At 44.9% G+C, this 22,872-nt stretch overlaps 1 protein-coding gene across 5 annotated transcripts in view; it reads left to right on the top strand.

Annotated features, from left to right (window-relative positions):
• The window catches only part of FRMD6 (FERM domain containing 6), a 133,518-nt gene that overhangs the window by 61,645 nt on the left and 49,001 nt on the right, over nucleotides 1–22,872 (top strand). For 3 of the 5 annotated variants that reach the window (XM_083167458.1, XM_083167456.1, XM_083167457.1), the window contains one exon: nucleotides 12,199–12,261. The gene's annotated coding sequence lies outside the window, so the exon portion shown is untranslated. Of the gene's footprint in view, nucleotides 1–12,198; nucleotides 12,262–12,499; nucleotides 12,690–22,872 lie in introns of those variants that run through there. The other 2 variants (XM_083167459.1, XM_083167455.1) reach the window with 2 other exon arrangements.

Here is a 22,872-nt window from a genome sequence, read left to right on the forward strand (position 1 = left end):
ACTGTGTCTGACTCACTCACCAGACATTGCCGCATTTGAAATTTCTGCCAGCGTCCGGAAGTGAAGGAGAATGGAAGCCTGCACTCCAGGAGCAGTGGGCATCAGCGGGGGCAGCTCAGCGGAGGCAGTCAGGGGGGTGCGGTGAGCTGAATGAGTGGCCTTGGCCCTTCCCTGTCTGTCAGAGTGGCCAGACCTGGGACAGCTGTACTCACAGCACCCCCTTGATGGTGGCCCTGGTGCTCAGTACTATGGGGGAGATGTATCAACGTCTCACTTATCTCTGCGTGACGAGGCATTGTGTATCGCCACTCGGAGCAGCAATATGGGGCATCTCAGTATATTACAAGGATAGTCCCAGGAGAGGTGTTCCAGGAAGAGGGCGGTAAATAAAATGGCACTACCCAGAGGGCCTGGCCAAATGGGCAGCCCTAGTGGCACCTGTGTGATGCTTTTGTGGTCCATGAAAGGGCACTCCACTGCTTGGCATCCAACACCCAGCTTCGTGCTCCTGGCCCCACTCCTCTGTGAGTTGCTGACATCACATATACAGGGGACTCACCATCTCAGGGGGCTGAAGAGTCTATGCCTGGCATCAGAGTTGGCATACTTAGTGTACTGACTTGCTGCTGAGAATGTAAGCCCTGAGACGCCCGTTTTCTGTGCCCTTCCATGCACTAGCGCCGCTGATGGTTATAGACAGTCCACCATCGGCGCACCATCGTATTCACCATCGGGACTTGCACCTATCTTTGGCCTATGGCAGGTGCAGTGTCTCTGTTAGAACCCGGATTCTGTAGAAGCGACTGAGCGCCTGTGTATACAGCCCTGTGTGCTATTACCTATATACAATACATTTCCAGGCACAGATTAATTAGCAATATCCAATAATTCTATACTGATGATCCGTTATGTGGTTCCTGTGTCGACAATGTCTACGTCAATGGTCACTAGGTCGACCACTAATGGTCCAGTTCTCAACCGAAATAGCCTATTCCACCAAAAGGCCAATTCTGTCTACCTGAAAATAGGACAGACGTATGCAAAGATGTGTAAACTCATCCGTCGACATAAGTCTACACAATATTTATGTATACTGTATATATTTCATGTGTAGAATTTTTGGCAACCTCCGGGCATCCTGGCGCCTTCCTTACTGCGAGTGTCTCTTGTTCATGGTTCTCACCGGTTGACGGTTGGTTGGATAGATCAGATCACTAATCTCCAGATCCTTTATCTAAATACGAGACAGAAGATCAGGTGACATTTAGAATCGTTACGGAGCAGTAAACCTTGCGGTTCTAGACTAGTTCCTAATCAAGCGCTCAGCATGGCAGCCTCCAATACAGAATGTGCGGGCGGCAGGTACACATCAAACACCGTATGTGGAATTTACACAGCGTTCTATAAATAAACACCAGAGTCTATTACCTTTCACCTGTCACCGACATACTTTCTGCGGGTTTGGACCACAGTCAAATACTGAACAATGACCGTGACAGACGAATGATTCATCGCCGCATAGTACATATACTCTCCCCATCGGGTGCACTGAGCACAGTCGGCATTTCCTCCGACACAGGGAGAGTATATAAACATTTCAGGAGCTATTTAGATTTGGATTGCTTGGAGCAGGTCTGAGAACCTCGATGAGGAGAAGCCATCCTCCGACTCTTCCATGTCTGGTTCTGGAGTTTAGATAAATAGTCACAAATAGTACTCTGCGATGACAAACGTGTAATAAATGTCTCGCACCTCCAGTAATTAACGTCGCTGGGAACTGCAAAGGCTGCGATTTCAGCAAGCTCCAGACATGGAGTCCTAAGGTGAACCCTACATAACATAGCACAGCGCCGACGTGTTTCTAGTGATCAGCCCGGAACAGCAAAACAATAATGTCAGCGCCGGCGCAGTGGTCCCAGTTGATAGATCTACAGTCAATAAGGTCTACACCAAAAGGTCGACATGCAATCGGTTTACAGGGTGAACAATTTGAAACAACCGTTGAGTCTACTTGGAAAAGGTCAACATAAAAGGTCGACGTGGGTTTTTGTGTCAACATGGTGTCGACATGTGTTGACATGGACACCGTATAAAATGTACCACGTCCCCTCGCATGGTTCGCTTTGCTCACAATGTTTCGGACACTTTTATATTCTCACGCTATGCCCACTTGGATAGTAAAGTATGAAAAACCACCTTTTTAATAAAAAAAAATATATGAAAAACTCACGTCGACCTTTTTGATGTGTCAACCTAGTGACCTAGTGGTCAACCTATTGAGGTCGACTGCAGGAAAGCAGAGTGTTGGGCTTGCCCTAGTGTGATAAGAAAGGGTTGTGCAAAATTCAGACACTCCCTAAAATGAGGCCACACCTCCTTTCACGCATAAATTCCCGACTCTAAATTTCAGATTGTTTGGAGGCACTGTTCCATTACTCTTATTCTCCTAAATTCCTGCTCAGTTTAGCCCATAGTTGCCCAAACTCCCTTATCCTGCAGGAGGCTCCTGTTTTTGGTATAAATCTCTTGCTGTCCTGAATTGACCTATTCTCCCAGATTCTTCAGATTCTGCCATGAGTGCCAATATGGAGTTCTTGTGAAAGGAAAGTGATTTTTTTGTAATTACTGAGATTTGCTGTAGGAGCTCAGGTCAGGACTCAATGCTTATGACTCCAGAATCCTCCTCGGCAATGCCCACAGCACATGTGTGGTCAGTAGATGGCAAATGCAAAGGTCGGTATGGTTTGGTTTAATGTGTAAGTGGCATTACTGTGTGGCATTATGTGTATAAGGGTCGCTGATACTCTGTGGCCTAACTTGTGTAAAGGGCACTACTGTGTGGTGCAGTGTGACCAGGGAGCAATACAGTGTGTGTAATGTGAATAAGGAGCAAAATGGTGTGGTGTAATGTGAATAAGGAGCTATGGGCCAGGGTCCGAGATAGCGATAGTGCTATGGGGTATCAACCAAAATCTTGCTTAAGGCAAATTAGCTTTACTTTAGAAGACCACATTCGCTTCTTCTCTAGTTTCCATTGTGGCAACCAGGTAGGAGCAACTTACACGATGCAAAGGATTTAAATAGCAGGACTGCATGCACTGAACACTCACCCGCGGGCAATTAAAGTTTAGCTCTGTTCGGGTATAATTACCAGTCTTCGATAAATGTGTTTAATCTTGTCGCACAGCGCAGTACAGGAAAACAAATGGCGCCTTGTAGAGCCAGCAAGGTAAACAGCGTAATCATTTGTAATCACAGGTTATTTGTCAGAGAGGTAATCTATAGCTTCTACAGGAAGCAGCAGTTCCAGCAGTCACTGACAATATGCAGCTCCAGGGATGTATGAAGGGTGGCTCACTAGGCAGCGTGTATAATATATATATATATATATATATATATATATATATATATATATATATATATATATATATATATATATATATATATATATATATATATATATAGAACAAAAGAAATGGTTCAGGTGTTGCGCTAAAAAATACCAAGCTGCGACTCTGAAATGTCTCTCCTGTTAGTGAAAGACACAAGCGATAGTTTATGGGAAAAAAGGGAAAGATCAGAGTGCGCTACCAACTGTACCACCTAGCATTAATCAATATACAATATGATCCCACAATCATTGATTTGCCGTAGTCAGTCAGAGATGTTTGATAATGAGACATAGACTTCGTTCAAATGATATTCTCTTTATTAAAAGAAGCCCAACGCGTTTCGTCAACAAGACTTCATCAGGAGCCACGCAAAGAATATGTTTCAGATATCAGGTTTTGCAACAATAGGGCATTCGTTAAGCCAAGTACAAGTATACATTTTAATTCACTAAATGGTGGTGAAGACAAACTCACTGAGGTTGGCTTAACTTCACTCCAGACGAGTAAAAAGTGGGCCGTATTTATAAGGTTTATGTTCAAAAGTGGAACCACCCTATCACATGTCCACTTAAGAATGAAAGTCCCAGCTGAATGAGGGAATCACCCGTATGGATAAAATTCATATACAGAACCACCATAAATGGTTTCATCAAATTTCAGACCCAGCAAGAAAAAGAGGGTGAATCTCCCCCAATTGAGATAGAGTAGCTCTCTCCTTGAAGGCTGTCAGCTGTGATGTGAGCAGCGTGCCGTACGTAAATCAGCTCCATTATAACCAGCTAAGAACATATTGGGATTGAACCATCGAATACACATCTTCCCGAGCTGATCATTCATTATATAAATAGCGCATATATTATGTAAATGAGCGTGTCCATCAGCCAGGCAGGCGTAACAGGTAATGTGCTTCATGTCTGAGGACCGGGACACTATTGTGGAAACTGAGAGGACCCAGCGGGGAGAGATTCTTATCCAGCACTTTCCTGTCACTTGTTTGTTGGGTGCTCAGCAGTTCTCACAAAGCACCTGCCAGATAACAGGTAATTACCCATTCATATTAATTACTGTGCCTTCCAGCAATGGCAGCCTTGATGAACGTTTCATCTTCCAAGGGTAAGAAGTCGAATCACAAGTAATAAGAGGATTTGGGGAGGTGTTTGGGGTTAGCAGGAAACGTGGCTGAGACAGGAGCAAATATATAACTCCCTGACACATTAAATAATGTAATTTATTGGGAAATAAGCACATCCAATCAACGCATCTACTACGATGTCATGTTGTGGTCGACCACCCTTACTCAAACCCGTCTAGTGAGACACCTGAAGTCAGTCGACCGGGTCTAGATCAACAGTAACGGAAGTTAGACGCCAGCGTTAGAGCGACGGGAGTTTTTCACTTTTTTTGTGCCGAATGTCACAGGTCAACTTTGTTTATACTTTACAAGTAATGTGGACACAAAGTGAGATTCTAATAGTGTGCTGGGCACAGCGAGCCATACCAGGGGACACTGTGCACCTATACGGTGTCCACGGGGTCATTCAGCACCTAAGAAAACTTGAAAAACTCATGTCAACCATGTGACCGTCGACCACCCTCTCATCGCTCTAACGCTGTTGACCTTTCCATGTGTTGACCTTTTCCATGTCGACCTTTAGGTAGTATCGACCTTTTGCCAACGTCTACATCATGCATGTCAACCTTTTGATGTCGACCTATTGACTGACAACCTAGACATTGTCTGTCAGCCAACCGGATACCACAGCGTTTGCTGCTTGGAGACTATATGGCTTTGTCTTTTGTCAGGATACCATTTGCAAATCATCCGTTTGATTTATATATAGTATGCACTTTTGGGGCGATTCAGGTTGGTTGGCTAAAGCAAACTCCTTCTTTAATTGACAAAACCATGCTGCACTGCAGGTGGGGCAGATGTAATGTGCAGAGAGTTGGGCGAGTTATTTTGTTTCTGTGCAGGGTAAATACAGGCTGCTTTATTCTTACACGGCAATTTAGATTTCAGTTTAAACACACCCCACCCAAATCTAACTCTCTCTGCACATGTTACATCTGCCCCACCTGCAGTGCAGCATGGTTTTGTCTATTAAAGGAGTTTGCTTTTGCAAACCAACCAGTATAACCCCTTTATACTGACACAGGATTGTTATATTATAATAAGCCATACTTGTATATATTACGAGTAAATGTCTGTTATGTGCAGGGTATGCAGGGTCCTAGTGCTGGGTTCTATAATACTGTTGTGTGTTTTGCAGCAGTGTGCTATCTGCTTTCTGGCATGTACTAAATGCTTTGGGTCATTAATCAGACTCGGGCTGCATAAGGTGTGGTGTGCTAACGGCTCAGCTCTCCATGGTGGCATTGTAGTGGTGCACGGGGGAGGCTGCCTGTATTAGCAGGAGGGGTAATTGCTCTCTGGACTGTTGTGGTTTTAATTATTTCTGCCAACGAAAGCAGCATTTCCTCCGTCTCCGCAGAGTAACCCGGCATCTTGCGGTGATTAGGAAAACAAAAACAAGCAAACCAACTACTTTACTTCTTCATATCGACATTTTCTGTATTATAGAACGTACGAAACGATGCATGAGAACTTACTAAACGAAGAATAGAAAATAATGCTGCCCATACACTTGTGAGATATTGTATCCAATCATCCGATTTTAGCCACATCGAATGATTGTATGCATTTAGGGACATTTTGATGTGATGCGCGGGCACGCCGTCGAATGTCGCGTCGATAGAACTTTTGTGCTGCACATAATATCTATCGAAGTGTAGGAGCAATCGCATGTGGTTAGTAGTTTATTGGTTGCTATGGGGAACTTATCTACTTGTTTGATACTGTACATTTCCCCTATAGCTCAGGGTTGCCGACCCTCCCGGAATTTCCGTGAGTCTCCCAAAAATTGGGTCCCCCTCCCAGCCCCCCGGAAGGATGGGCAACCCTCCCGGATTCAGGGGGACCCCCGCTGTCCCCCGGATTGCGGCATTAAAATGCCGCAATCCTCGGGTCTCAGAGGAGGGGGCGGAGCTAAAATGTCACAATCGCGTCATTTTAGCCCCGTCCCCTCCACGGAGATCCGTGAATTAGCTATTTACCATCATGGGGGCGGGGCTTAGTGATGTCACTCTTAAGCCCCGCCCCCTGAGCGGCTGCTGAAACCTCTCCTCTCCGGGCTTCTCCCGGAGAGGAGAATAATAAAGTCGGCAACCCTGCTATAGCTACATAGCAGTGATATATTAATCTAAATGAAATAGTATAAATCAATGCTGGGTATATGATTATACCAGTCTTGTTATGGAACAAGACCCCACAAAGAATGTTCCACTCCTGTTTTACCACTTACAATGCATTACAGCATACCCTCCAACATGACCCATTGCATTCGGTACACAATGCTCTGTTCCTGGACGTCCCTGGTAATGTATGATTGTCATCACCTGTGTTGAAACAACCTTCTCATCACTTACCTAGTTCCACACAGGTGATGGCAATCCTACATTACCGGCGAAGTCCAGGAGCAGAGCATTGTGCACCAAATGCAATGGGTCATGTTGGAGGGTATGGTACAGCTATCTAGTGAATGTCACCACACACAGCTTAAGGACTCCTTAGCAATTAACAAGAGCAGTTTCCTGTTGGAGAGCAGCACACTTCCTGGTAAATAAGCCAGGAGAAGATGTACTACAAGAAAATGGCCACGGCTCTAATGGGTACAAATTTAGTCATGACCAGTGTTCCCTCTAAGCTGTGCGCGTGTGCGCACGCACACAACTCAACGAGCATGCGCACAGACATTACAACAGAGCGCACAAAGAAGCAGTGGTCCCTTTTTGCAGTTGTGGACTCAATTAATGTGTGTTTCACCCATTAACTACATTGTGTGCTGTGTTTTGAATGTATAATATCATTTTGAAGTAAAGTTAACACAAATGCTGAATGTCATTATCCAGTTATATATAAGTGACGCACAAAAATTACAATTTCCTTCCAAAGTTGCACAGCCAAAATCTTTTGCCGCACACAGCCTTCGTAAAATTAGAGGGAACATTGGTCATGACCTGTTCTTCTGCCCAATGGTTCCTCAGGATAATTGGCTAGTGTGACTTCCCATTACACAGACTAAAGGAGAGACTGTACTAAGCATGGGAATGTGTCCTAAACTCAGATGTTTTGACCACATCTATAGATATATATAAAAGGCTAACACCTCCTCACCACATTGAGGTAAAGTACCCCCACTGACCACTAGAGGGCACTCGATGGACCAAATTACTTCTTTATGAAAGTGAAAGCTATTTTTGCAGGGACAGTGATCTGTTTCTAACTTGCTGGCTATGGAGAGAGGGAGCTGTGAAGACAGAGATTGGAGGTTGGAGCAGATAGGGACAAAACTGTCACAGCTCAATTTAAAAGTAAAAACGGTCACAGCTCAAAGTGAAAGTATATTTGAAAAAGTCGTCATTTTGGCGGGTTTTTAACTAGTATTAAGTATGTACCAACACCCAGAATGTGACGTTACCTATTTGAATTGAAACCTATGAATTTTTATGCCTTCTGAGAGGGATCTCATGGGATCCCTCTCAGCACCCCACTCGACAGCATGCGTCATTTTGCACCTGGAGCTGTCTGACATACCTATGCCCATTTTTACATATTGTAGGCCTTTGGCTGGAGTTAGGTATTCCTCTTATGTGGACCAGGAGTGCCCGGTCACCCCATTGTGCAACCATGATACTGAACTGAGGAATATAACTTCCAGCATTATGTTGTTAGTTGGTAGCAGAGTCAGAATCCAGCACCTCAGTGTTGCCGTAACTCCTCCGTTACGCCAGCTTTCTGGTCCCGAGAACTATACCGCTACATTATGCAAATGTGCAACACAAAGAAAAAGCCTCGCTTGCTGTTTTGTGTGGGAAAGGGGCCGTTAACATGAGTGGAATTCTTGTTGTGTTTTGGGTCTTGAGACAGCAGAGAGGAGACTTTGGCCCTTATTCTGATCGGTGCGGATATTCCCGCTTGCGTACGGCCCGCCGATGTTTATCGTCTGCGCATGTGCAGAGGTCACTCTGCGCATGTGCAGGCGATTTCGCCGCATGGATTCTTTATACGCCGCACAGGGGGCGTAGAGGGGCGTGAGGGGCAACTTATCCTCATTACCCTATGCATACGCCCCGCGTTTCATGGGCGTTCCCATGCAAACGCGGGGCGTATGCATGGTAATGAGGCCGTGACGCGTGGGTACGGGGCGGGCATCTGACATCGCCGGATGTCAGCTGCCCGCCCCCATACATGATGGTCTTGGGTGGCGGGACCTGGTGGAGCGTGCGGCCCTGCATTCGATGTTCGGCGACCATCGAATGCAGGGGCTGCTCCCACCATGGAGGAGGCGTATCCCCGTCCACATTCATGCGGACCGCCACATATCCGCATACGGACGGAGGTGGCGATCCGTATGGAAGGCGGGGATTCGCCTGCACGGTTGCGGCCGCATATTCTGATCGGGCCGCACCGATCAGAATAAGGGCCTTTGTTCCCAGCTTACGCTCCTTTGCAGGACATAAATACAGTCAATATCCAAAGCTATCTCCATATCCAAAGCTATCTCCATCCGAGCCGCACACAGCGTCCGATAACTGCCCTTATAAACTGCTTTTATAGCTCTGTGTTATTTGGGTATAAATAGCTTGTTACCGTCACCACCATCGTGGATATTTAAAGGGTCGTAAAACTCAGTTGACAGTCCCTACTACAAATGTACACAAATATAAACCCTACCCAGGAACAGGACAAAGGTGGAAAGGACCCAGCTGGGGGAAACTCACGATGGCTATCCCATTTTATTTATTTATTACCAGTTTCTTATATAGCGCACACATATTCCATTGTGCTTTACAGAAAACATTTGAACATTCACATCAGTCCCTGCCCCAGTGGAGCTTACAATCTATATTCCCTAGCACACAGACATTCTAGGGTTAATTTGTTGGGAGCCAATTAACCTACCAGTATATTTTTGGATAGTGGGAGGAAACCGGAGTACCCGGAGGAAACCCACGCAAGTACAGGGAGAATATACAAACTCCGCACAGTTAGGGCCCTGGTGGGAATTGAACCCATGACCTCAGTGCTGTGAGGCAGTAATGCTAACCATTACACCGTCCGTACTGCCCCACGTGCAGATGTGTCATTTTACACCTACTGTGTATAAACCGTATGGCGCAAGTTGCCCAGCAGGATTAAGAAGCAGCGTATCACAAGTTTATTTACAGTTTGTATCTTACTTGTATCTCAGAGGCTGCAAAACTCCACTGACTGTGCACTAGAGACGCCAGCATGCGACTTTAACCACGAAGGAATTAGTTTTAAACATGAAGCACAACAGCCAGACTTGGCGCGGTAAGATGCCGCAGCCGCTGCATCGTAGATTTACACAGATTCATTACATGCTGCGCAGCATCGGTCCTCCATCCGAATTCACAGAGGACCTAATGGACTTGAATAACCCCCACTGTGTATGAATACACATTTGTATTTCAGAAACATGTACCGAAGTATACCGCAGTCCTGTATTCCGACAGGATATATAAAACTCATTTGGACTGATATGGCATATGTGATATGATATGGCATTACGTGTTATCAAGCTGAATTTATGATACTTGTTATATACAAAAGTTCCATTTATATTTTGTATTACTGTTGGCATTTGATTATGTTAAATTGGTACTTGTTTAGTTTCACGGCGGCAGATATATATCGCATGCAATTTGCATACGATTTGCATGCGATACCGCATCCGATTTGATGTGCGATGCGATTTTGTACCTGTTCATAACCCCACTATCTACTACGGCATGGAGTTGATTTTATATAGTGTGACGAACGCAGCGAGCCCCGTAAGGGGACGCGGATTACTTTACATGTATTCTGTTGCGAGCGGACGCGGAATACATGTAAAGTAATCTGCGTCCCCTCGCTACGCTCGCCACACTTCAGGCTCGGTGGCTCGCTACACTATATAAAATCAACTCCATGCCGTAGTGGATAGTGGGGTTATGAACAGGTACTAAATCGCATCACACATCAAATCGTATGCGATATCGCATGCAAATCATATGCAAATCACATGCGATATATCTGCTGCCGTGAAACTAAACAAGTACCGTTAACTTTTGTGAGCCAAAAGTTCTGCTTTTCTGATTGGCTAAAGGCTGGTCTAGACTTGTGTGTAAATAAATCTGATTGGTTACAGGTTAGTCCAGGCCCCCTTAGTCGCTTGAGTTGGGTACGGGATACTGACAGTCAAAATATCAACACCGGCATCACAGATTACCTAAAATCCCGAAAGGGGCACTAAACTAAACTAACCCTAACCGTAACCCTCCCCACCCCCGCAGCCTAACCTTAGCCCTCCCCTTCCACAGCCTAAGCCAGTAATAGCTAACCTTGACACTCCAGCTGTTGTTGAACTACACATCCCAGCATGTCCTGCATCAGTTTTACCATGACGAATTAGTAAAACTGTAGCAGGGCATGCTGGGATGTGTAGTTCAACAACAGCTGGCATGTCAAGGGTTGCCATCACTGTCCTAACCCTTATTATATTTGGCTTTATGTCATATTACCTAGGCCATTGCTTGCCGCATGTAAGTAGCCACCTACCTACGTGGCTATATTACAAATCCGGTGCATGTTGAATTTGCTTCTATTTATGTATTTCTCTTACATCATGTTCCATATGTACTGTGATTGGAATGCTGGGCATTGAGACTGGTTCACATGGGATAAGGAGACTGTCCCTTAAGCTGGGAAACCAAGTATGTCACCCCCCCCCCCCCCCCCTTTACTTGGAAAAATTCCTGTGGACACCCATGGTCAGAAGAGAGGGGATGAATTAGCCTAAGTACTGAGCAGAGGGTCTCTCCCCACCTTCTTGTTGCAGGGAAGAATTGCAGGCATGCATGGAATTATGTTAGTAATTCTGTCAGGGAGGGAGGGGGGGACTGTAGACGGTTGTCAAATGCTCACAGCTGAGAGCTGCTGTCAGGAATTGTCTGTGAAAGTAGATAATTAATCAAACTTTAATTGCTAAATTATATATATATTATTATAATTTATTTATATGGTGGCCCAAGGCATCTGCAGCACCCAATTACAGAGTATATAAATAAATAGGCCAGACAAGAACACAGTGAGTTACAGTTTAGGACAATGTAGGACAAATACAAGGGATGTTCCCGTGATAAGCGGGACAGTTGGGAGGTATGTATACCTCCCAACTTGGGCAGTACGGATGGTGTAATGGTTAGCATTGCTGCCTCACAGCACTTAGATTATGGATTTGATTCCCACCATGGCCCTAACTGTGCGGAGTTTGTATATTCTCCCCGTGCTTGCGTGGGTTTACTCCGGGTACTCCGGTTCCCTTCCCACAATCCCAAAATATACTGGTAGGGTCATTGGCTCCCAACAAAAATTAACCCTAGAATGTCTGTGTGTGCGTGTACATGTGGTAGGGAATATAGATTGTAAGATCCATTGGGGCAGGGATTGATGTGAGTGTTCACATATTCTCTGTACAGCGCTGCGGAATATGTGTGCGCTATATAAGAATCTGTTAATAAATAATAAATATACAGCAATTACCTTGGTCATTAATTAAACTATCCCAAAACACAGGATATGGTAAGGTCTTCACGTTTATAGCATCTTCTGTTGCCACTATAATAATAATATTAATAATACTATGCAGAATGTATAAAATATCTATTTTCCTTGTATTTATAGGGTTATGCTTTGTGTCCAGCCTCATAATCAAGTGAACAAGCCGCATGTGAAATGTAAAAGTATGTAAGTATAACTCTAAATAGAATCAATTTATATATGAAAAAGTAGTTTGCAAATGTATTTGTTCACTCTGTTTCTTTTCAATAAAGGATATTAAAAATAAAAAAAAATAGAAAAAATTCAGCCCTGCTTTCATTTCAGAGCAGAGTGGTGGGAGGGACCTGGGAGAGGGAAGAGGGGAGGGGGATTTGGGAGGGGGATTTGGGAGAGGAGAGGGAGGGTCTGTGTGGGATTCAGGGAGTGTTTGGATGTGATCATTCACAGTCATACAGGGCTCGAGTCTGAGACATTGCTGTACAAGCAGGGACTGACACACTCGGGAGTCTACAACTTTTCTTTCTCTTGTCACATTGTATCTATCCTGGTATATTGCAGCCTAGGATTACACAGGATTGGGTATGCAGGCTGCTCCGCTGCTGGCATGGAATAAAGTAAGTGAGCATCTCCTGTGGGTAACTTTTGCTTCCATGTACTGTATGTTGCAATGTGTTCTGTCTGCTCAATGTTTGTGATAGGTGCATGCCTTGTGGGGCTAGCTGCATGCCTTGTGGGGCTAGCTACATGCCTTGTGGGGCTAGCTACATGCCTTGTGGGGCTAGCTACATGCCTTGTGGAGCTAGCTTCGTGCCTTGTGGGGCTAGCTACATGCCTTGTGGGGCTAGCTGCTAGCTACAAGCCTTGTGGGGCTAGCTGCTAGCTACAAGCCTTGTGGGGCTAGCTGCTAGCTACAAGCCTTGTGGGGCTAGCTAAATGCACTACATGACCACTATCCAGTTTATAGCCTATTATTAGATTTGTGTCATTCTGAGCGATGTGTTACTGTGATTCTCTCCCATAGAGGATTATAGTAGTCACAAGTTGTGGGTAAGAGTCCCAGGTTGTATATGTTGGGGGAAATTTACTAAAGGAAATTTGTAAAAAAAAGGTGGATTTGTATTTAGAAATACACTTATTTTTGACATTTACTATCCCGAAAATATGGCTATTCGTATTGATAGCACATCAATACGAATACGAATTGCCGTATTTTCGGGATAGTAAATGTCAAAAATAAGTGTATTTCTAAATACAAATACACCTATTTTTTTTACAAATTTCCTTTTAGTAAATTTCCCCCGTTCTGTCTGAACAGAGTCTGATATAATTGGGTGAATAAGTTACTCTGATTCCTTGGCATCCATCCCCGCCTGTTATAAAGCGCCTTGGCACTGCTGGAATGGCATCTGGCACTGTGGGGCATGGCTGTTTATAACTCTAGCCTGCATTTATCAATGCTGTAACCGGGCATTTCACATTTTCAAAATCCCAGCTGAGCCGCCTGCCAGTCAGATTTCATATTCATTCTCTTGGTGTTGTGGAATTGGACAAATTGGCACCTGTGTAACGTCTGACTGACAAAAGCGGGTCGAATCCATTATTTTGGGGCTTGTTTGTTGCTTTTTTTCCCCCCAGTAGAACGGTCTCTGGGTAATTATGCTGCGGCTGAGCTTGCACATATTTTGCTTTTGGTAATTACAGGATTGATTTGGTTTAATGTTGCGATGTGCAGTATTCCAAAATATAGATGAGCTACATAGACAGTGATGTAGCCCAGATATGAATTTAACATGTTCTCGCTGGAATGGCAAAACCAATTCAATTACAGGGAAAATCTGCACGTACCAGACACACTGGGGTTATGTATGTATGTATGTATGTATATATTTACACTTCTCAGGGCTATCTTAAGTGTGGCATAACTGGGCATCACTGGCATTGGCCACAATTGAATAGATTCCATTGTGTTTACAACTAATCATTCCTCTTATTTTTGAAGTGTTGCGTTTTGCTTTTATAGACTGCATTTGTGTGTTTGTTTGATGATGTTGACCACATTCTTAGAGGATTAATAATACCCCTTTCACACCAGCCTAAATTCCCGGGTTGAGTCCGGGAACAACCCAGTACTAGCGCTGGTGTGAAAGGTTCCCGGGACAAATTACCGGGCTAATTTGCCGGCAATCTAGGTAGCAGGGTTGTTCCTGGGTTCAACCCGGGGACTTGACTGGTGTGAATGGGGTAGGGTTTATTTACCCGGGTTGACGGTCCTCGGTGTCCTGTCGGGAATCCACGCAGGCGGCGGGCGCAAATGACGGGACAGGCGGTGGATGATGACGACGCAACTCTCCGCCGCCTGTCCCGTCATTTGCGCCGCCGCCTGTTTGGATCCCCAGCCTGCACAGAGGACAAGCAACCGGGGTGAGTATTCTCACCACCTCCTGCCCACCTCCGCCTACTCCCCAGCTCCTGCCGGCCTCCTTCCGGCCCCCTTCACACACCAGAAAATGCAGGGACACACCAGAAAATGCAGGGACTTTTCTGGTGTTAAAGGGTCCCAACCCAGGAATGTCCCTGCTTGTCCCGGGAATGTAATTCCCGGGTTTGTCTCTGCATTTCTGGTGTGAAAGGGGTATAAGTAGTATGGAGATTTTAGGGGGTACATTTACTAAGATGGGAGTTATAATAAAGATGGAATATTGCCCATAGTAACCATGGAATATTGCCCATCGTAACCAATCAGATTTTACCTCTTTTTTTTTTTTTGCACCTTTTACAAGATAATATCTGGTTGCTACGGGCAATATCCCATTTTAGTAAATTTACCTCTAGAGAGGAATGACATGCAGTAGCATCAGGGATGAGATGCTACTTGGCAACCAATAACTGATGTTCCCTTGTAGAGGTGCACAGGAAAAATTGGTAATGCTTGGGGGTCTATGAACTAAAGATAAAGTCAATAGAGATAAAGTACCAGCCAATCAACTCCTAACTGCCATGTTACAGGGTGTGTTTTAAAAAAATGCCAGTTGCTTTTCCTGTCAATACAAACTTCTTGGGAAAAAATGCCAGTTGGGGCTGAAGTGAAGTGTTCACCAATCGGTTTAGGGGAGGAAATAGTTAATGACTGGTGACTTGTGCTGTAAAACGTTGGCAGAAAGCAAAATAATAATTCCTGAGGTTTTACAGTCGGAGTCTCGTTCCTTCCCCGAGTTCTCACCTCTCCTGATGCTGATGGAGAGGTCTCTGGAGGTGGAAATGTCACATACACGCCGCACATCCAGATCTAATGTCACAGGAACTATTTATAGCTCACAAGTATGAGTTTAATCACAAAGGAGGAGTTTTATCAAATCGTGATAAGGTACCCAACCAATCAGCTCCTGTCATTTTTCAAACGCAGCCTGTAGCACGGCAGTTAGGATCTGATTATTTGAGACTTTATCTCTCTCTGTCATTTATTACTCCGCGAAGTTATGTAGATCTGCAACATTACATCAATCTCCCTTTAGATTTTTATTTGCTACATATACTGTATTTATATATTTTAGTATATGTCACTTTTCCTCCCACTGATATAGCAGCTATAGGATATTCAGATTGTCATGGGGGGAAGAGAAGGAATCAGCCAGGACTGACGTATATACAAACTGTATAGAAGCGATTCTTCGAAAAGTGGCAAATTCAGTTTTGTGTTTTCATTTAATTCCTGTGGGTAATTGATCTGGTTTGGAGAGATCACAGGACTGAGTCTCAGACACAGGTCACACTGAGGACAACTGTGTCTCTCTAGTGAAAACCTATCTGGTTTGGTGATTTCCACATGTGAAAGCGTTGAGGAGGTGTGAGTGCATGGGGAGGGGAGGGATGGGGAGGTTTCTGTAGTATAGGGGGGTATAATGAGCAGGGGGGTATAATGAGCAATTAATCATATGTGCAATTTTTCTATTTTAGTAGAATTTGGGGTACAGATTGCAAGTCCTTCCCCGTCTCCTGCTTTCTTCCGTTACACCCAAGACCGCTGCCGGTGTTTCTCTGTTGGGTCTGTTGTATGCATCTATGCGGTGCAGCTATGATATAACATTTTGGGGCACATGTGTTTCAAAGCTTGTAGAGAGATAAAAAGTGGGGATTTAGTTGCCCGCAAAGAGGGTCAATTGGAATTTTCATGCCGTTAAACATGCTGGCAATGGCACCCTTCAACAGCTGAATGCTGAATTTAGGCAAAAGTGCTTTCTATCCTAAGTGAGCGATCCCTGCTGGCAGTTAAATTCCCCCATTGTACCAGCCAATGGGCACCAACTGCCGTGTTACAGGATGCGTTTGAAAAATGGCAGTTGCTGATTTGTTGGCAGTTTATCTCTCTCCAAGTGTTGATACATATGTCCATTGGCTGTAAAATGTGCAACCAGTTTACCATCATTTCCATAAGAAATAATTAGGTGGCAAATCAGTTCTTGATGTCTGCAAAGGGAACATCTGTATTCGGTCTGTATTACAATAGAGGAACGTTGCAGAATTTCCGCTGCACCATAATTAATTTATTTACAGTTTCTTATGTAGCGCAGAAATTTCCATTGCACTTAATGGGCCGCGAAGAAGAAAAAAATCTGTGTTTGTGGCCACCAGTTACTGTGAAGCTGGTCACCAGTTGAATTGCCGCCTAATGTAGGGTACACACCAGGACGACCCGCTCACGACGCACATCGTGAGCGGGTCGTCAGTGTCTCGTCCGACCCGCTCACGGTGATGCGGGGGGGCACGACCCGCTCACGATGTGCACCGTGAGCGGGTCCGATCCGATGGCGACCCGCACCCGGCTGTATGGTCGTCATTGAGATCCTACCTGCAGCAGGTAGGATCTCAATAACGACCGACCGACCCGCGGGACCGCGCATCGTATCGGTCCACAGCAGGTCAGAAAAGGGCCCAATCAGCACACAATCTACATCCAATTGATCGGAATTGGATCGAGATTGTGGGGATCGGGCCCTAGTCGTCCTGGTGTGTACCCAGCATAAGTGCCGTAGTGGGCCAGATGTATCAAGCTGCAAAAGTGATAAAGTGGAGAGTGATAAACAGCCAGCCACTCAGCTCCTACCTTTCATGTTACAGGCTGGTTTTGAAAAATGACAGGTAGGAGCTGATTGGCTGGTTGTTTATCACTCTTCCACTTTATCACTTTTCAAAGCTTCATACATGTGGCCCAGTGTGAGATGTCATGTTGTGTTTATAAGAGGCGTCAAATTAGATTATTCCTGCACAGAATCATCTCCAACCCCCCTAGAGTGCCTAGTGCCTCATGGAGGTAATTTCAACAAAAGCTTGACACATTAAAATGTTGACATAAGTTTTTCACTTTTTTTTGTGTGTCACTGAGCACTAGGTCCTCCCTAATAAAAGAAGAAAAAGGCCACATAAGGGAAAAGAAATTGTGAAAAACTCATGTCGGCAATTTGCTTTTGTCTACATTTATCAATGTAGACCTTGCGCACGTCTACTGCATCCCTGCTCTATGTCCCCATTTTGTGCTTATTGAATACGTTTTCCGATGGCATTGCCGCTCTGTGCACCAGAGGTAATGTTTGGCAGATGGCTTGTCCCAGGAGAGCTGATCTCCGGTAACATGCTGGCACCAGTCAGACTTTCTAATGCTACAGATGTGAGAGGCTTTACCACAATCCCTTCCATAGTCGGAATTCTTTGTGTTCGCTGCTAGGAATACCTGAGCCGGCATTTGTGGCTTGTTGTGTTCTGTGTTTCCATGTCTTATTTGTTGCATGAATGGCTGAATTTAGCCACAGGGTGAAGTTTGTTGGATTACTAAACGCTGAGAATCCTATTTCACTGCGTAAGAATGTCGCTCATTTCCTTCCAGGACGTCCCTGATTAAGTGCATTAAATCCAAACCGAATGTTTTCATATGGACATCTGGGAAACTGGAATCTTCTTGCAAACAGGACTCTGTGACTCGTTTATTTGCAAAAAAAAAAAAAACAGCATTTTTTCAATCCCGGGATCTGGGATTGAAAAAATGCTATATCCCGCGATTCCCAGGATTGGCATTAATAATTAAAAAAAAATTCCCATTCACCCACACCAGCCGCCCCGCACATTTACTTACACTGTAGGGCAGCCGGGAGCAGGGCGGACAGCAGCGTTGAGGGGGTGCCTGGTGCTCCCGGGTGCAAGGCAACAGAGCGTGCGGGCAGAACGGCCATATTTGAGTGCTACAGTGTGGGGGGGGGGGAGGCGGACCCGGGAGCCTCACAGCCATTCTGGGAGGGTAGGCAACCCTGATGTTGACCTTCATAAGTCGACCTTATGACCCATCTTCTAGAAGGGACTAAATAAATAAATAAATAGTAGATTCTGATTGATTGTCCCAGCATGCCCTGTAACAGTTTTGATGTTTGGCCATACTAGAACTATTGCAGGGCATGCTGGGAGGTGTAGTTCAACAACAGCTGGGAGGCCAAATATTAACCCCTTACCGACGCAGCCTGTTTTTGCCTTCCTGACAGAGGCCTTTTTTTCAAATCTGACATGTATCACTTAAGTGGGGATAACTTTTTTTTGCTTTTACTTATCCCAGTGATTTTGAGAATGTTTTCTCGTGACACATTGTACTTTAAGTTAGTGGTAAATTTTGGTCGATACAGTCTGTGTTTTTTTGTGAAAAATACCAAAATGTCGTAAAAAAATTAAACATTTTGCAATTTGCAAAATGTTAAATTTTCTGCTTGTGAGACAAATAATCATACCACTCAAAATAGTTAATAACTAACATAGACCATATGTATACTTTATTATTACATCATTATTTCAACCTGCTTTTAATTTTTTTGGACACTAGGGGGCAGCAGAGTCAAAATTATACACATAACACAGTAAACGCTGCTTTTGGCTGTTCACGTTTGAACAGCCAATCGCAGCGATCGCTGAGGGGGGGGGGCATCGGTGCCCCCCCTGGGCAATGAGGAAAGATGTCTGCTGTCAGGGACAGCAGACATCCTCCCTCTGTCACCGCGTCTATAGACGCGGTGACAGTTTAAAGTCATGACGTACATTTACGTCATGTGTCGGGAAGTACATCCCGACCATGACGTAAATGTACGTCAAATGTCGGGAAGGGGTTACATACTGCAGTTCTAAAAACAAAAATAAGAGGTGATGTTGTCTATAGCAACCAGTCATATTATCTCATCATTTTCTAGGATGCAATCTGATTGGTTGCTAGGGGCAACATCACCTCCTTTTTGTTTTTAGAAGCTTTAGTAAGTGTAACCTTTAGGATCTGTTTGCTATAGGCAACAACTCCACATCAGATTCTAACTGGTATCTTTTAGAAGGTGCTAGATAAATGATAAATATAACATCCCCACGTCTATATACCCCTCAGTTGACTTGATTTTGAATGTGAATGAATATATGCATGGTATATAGTGGGAAAGGCTGGGGGCGGGGCTTGACAACGGTTGTCAAACTACAGCACCCACCCATACTAACTCATTAGTAATCCTTGGTGTTGTAGTTGAGCGATGTTTCAGGCTTCCTTCGTTATCCCGGGTCACTCACTGATATCAGGTGTATTAGTAATGATCTAGACCAGGCTTGTCCAACGTTGGCCCTCCAGATGTTGTAAAACTACACATACCAGCATGCTTTGCAACAGTTTTGCTATTAGAGAATGCTAAAACTATTGCAAAGCATGCTGGGATGTGTAGTTTCAAAACATCTGGAGGGCCAACGTTGGACATGCCTGATCTAGACTATATCCTGTCCACGGCTAATGAGTCGCTCTCCTGTTATATATAAGTGGTTCTGCAGGCAAATTGGGCTGAGTAGACTTAAAGGCGGAATTGTTTCCGATAGTGTGAGTGCCCTCAATGCACCAGAGATGGGCTGTGAGCACACGTTTCATGTGTTATAGGGGTACAAAAGGTCCTGATTCAGACCTGTTCACTAGGCAGCTAATATTCGATGATTAGCGAGCAGGTAAACGCTGCCCCGGCAAATGCTCGCCTTATGTTATGTGATCATTATCATCTGGGTGCTGATGTTCAGCGGCTTCCTTCATCATCACACTGCCACATCCATCCACATGGGGTATGTACGATATCCTGGTGGTTAGTATGCCAGCGGTGAAAAGACTGACCCCAGCATCCCAATAAGGAGAATCTCGACAGGGTCTCCGTATGTATCCTAACCCTACCCTCTTTGTGAGTGCCTAATCCAAACCCCCCCACCCCACCACCACAACCTAATTCTACATTATTAGTGTTCATCCTAGCACCAGCTAGCTTTAAAAACCCATGCAGTTCCTCTTCCCTGCCTGGGGTGTCACTGTCTGCTGTAGTGCTTCTAGCACGGTGTGGTCTGTATATCAGCACTGATATGCAAACCAGACCTGTGCGAGAAACACCAAAGCAGACAGGGACACCCCAGGCAGGGAAGAGGAACTGCATGGGTTTTCAAAGATAGTGGGTGCTAGAATGAACACTAATTATCATAGACTATAATTACTTAGAAAAAGGGGCTTAGTCAAAATCTCCAGTCCATCTAGCCAAAATTGCTTAGGCAAAAGTGTCCATTAGCCAATATCTCACAGTGTGTACAGCCTTTAAGTCGCAGCTTCCTCCATGAGAGCGGGTGAAGTAACTGTTAGGTGACATGTTCGTGAATGAAAGAGACTTTCAGGAAGTCCGTAAAACGTCCCCTATTGTGTGCGCCACAAGCGCTGGGCCGCAGATAGGTCTTCAGGGCACCAGAGGAGAACAAAGAGATTATCCTGTGCAAAGCCGCTGTCATCGTCTCACCCCATTGTACAAGTGTCAAAGTTCCATTCTCTGTTCTTATTTGGCGCTCATAGCCCGTGGCTGGTCAAATCCCAGGAGCCAGGTGGCTAAGGGGTTGTATGTGCTAAGCCTTTGTGATAGATTAATTGGCTGGGGATAAAGTACCAGAAAATCTGCTCCTAACTGCCATGTTACAGGCTGCATTTAAAATATGCGAGGAGCTGATTGGCTGGTACTTTATTTGCTTTTAGTTTTATCTCTGTCCCACTTTATCTCTCTCTGATTTTTTGAAAGACGCAGGGTGCTCGAACGAACACTATAGATATGTCTGGCATCTGCGTTATATTGCCCACCTATTGGCATAGTTGCCAGAAGAGCTTGCAATTTAATTCAAGGCGAGCCGTTTGCTAACCATGTGATTTCTTCAAGCCTGTTTTCGGGACAGTGTTACTAGCACCACGTGTGCTGCTGACTCTAGAACCCAGGGTGGGATACGGGATGATCTGTGTAACCGACAGAAGAAAAGTGCTTTAAACGCAATAAGCTCATGTTTAGCCTAAGGCTCCTTCCATGATATCTGTGCTTTACAAACAAGTATTGCTGTGTCATACGTTCTACAACGGCGTGGAGACTGGCGGCCTGCGCCACAACGCTCGGAGAAATAACGTATCATTATAGGATCATGTACAACCTACTAAATATTACAAGTCACTGATAGATTCTGCAACTGGGAGCTTTCATTATGCCCCAGATTGATGAGTGGACGTCTAATATCCATTTTCTAAGCAATGTATACCTTTTCCTGATGACAGGGCGCATTCATCAACACGTTTCAGACATTTTAAAAACGGCTAAGAGCTGGTTGGTTGGAGCATCATTTATCCTATGCAATGAGTTTTAAATAGCTAAAACGTGTTGATAAATGGGCCCCCGAGGTTTCAATACATGAGAACTTCCTGTTTATATAAATAACTGGCATTATACACAAAATACAACAATGTCGACATAACAGCCGTATTGACATGCTGAAAGTTGACATTGTGAACAGACTGTTGACATTATCATGTCAGGCTAATGAATGTTGACATAATGTACTACAGAAAAACCAAGCACATATACTACTGTTCTCTCCTGCTGTAACCCAGGCACATATACTACTGTTCTCTCCTGCTGTAACCCAGGCACATATACTACTGTTCTCTCCTGCTGTAACCCAGGCACATATACTACTGCTCTCTCCTGCTGTAACACAGGCACATATACTACTGCTCTCTCCTGCTGTAACCCAGGCACATATACTACTGCTCTCTCCTGCTGTAACCCAGGCACATATACTACTGCTCTGTTCTGGTATAACCCAGGCACATATACTACTGTTCTCTCCTGCTGTAACCCAGGCACATACTGTATACTACTGCTCTCTCCTGCTGTAACACAGGCACATATACTACTGCTCTCTCCTGCTGTAACCCAGGCACATATACTACTGCTCTCTCCTGCTGTAACCCAGGCACATATACTACTGCTCTGTTCTGGTATAACCCAGGCACATACACTACTGTTCTCTCCTGCTGTAGCCCAGGCACATATACTACTGCTCTCTCCCGCTGTAACCCAGGCACATATACTACTGCTCTCTCCCGGTGTAACCCAGGCACATATTCTACTGCTCTCCCCCGGTGTAACCCATGCACATATACTACTGCTCTCTCCCGCTGTAAACCAGGCACATATACTACTGCTCTCTCCCGCTGTAACCCAGGCACATATACTACCGCTCTCTCCTGCTGTAACCCAGGCACATATACTACTGCTCTCTCCCGATGTAACCCAGGCACATATACTACTGCTCTCTCCCGATTTAACCCAGGCACATACACTACTGCTCTCTCCCGCTGTAACCCATGCACATATACTACTGCTCTCTCCCGGTGTAACCCAGGCATATATACTACTGCTCTCTCCCGGTGTAACCCAGGCACATATACTACTGCTCTCT

The sequence above is a fragment of the Crinia signifera genome, chromosome 12 (assembly GCF_055691185.1).
Source record: "Crinia signifera chromosome 12, ASM5569118v1, whole genome shotgun sequence".
NCBI classification, from domain to species: domain Eukaryota; kingdom Metazoa; phylum Chordata; class Amphibia; order Anura; family Myobatrachidae; genus Crinia; species Crinia signifera.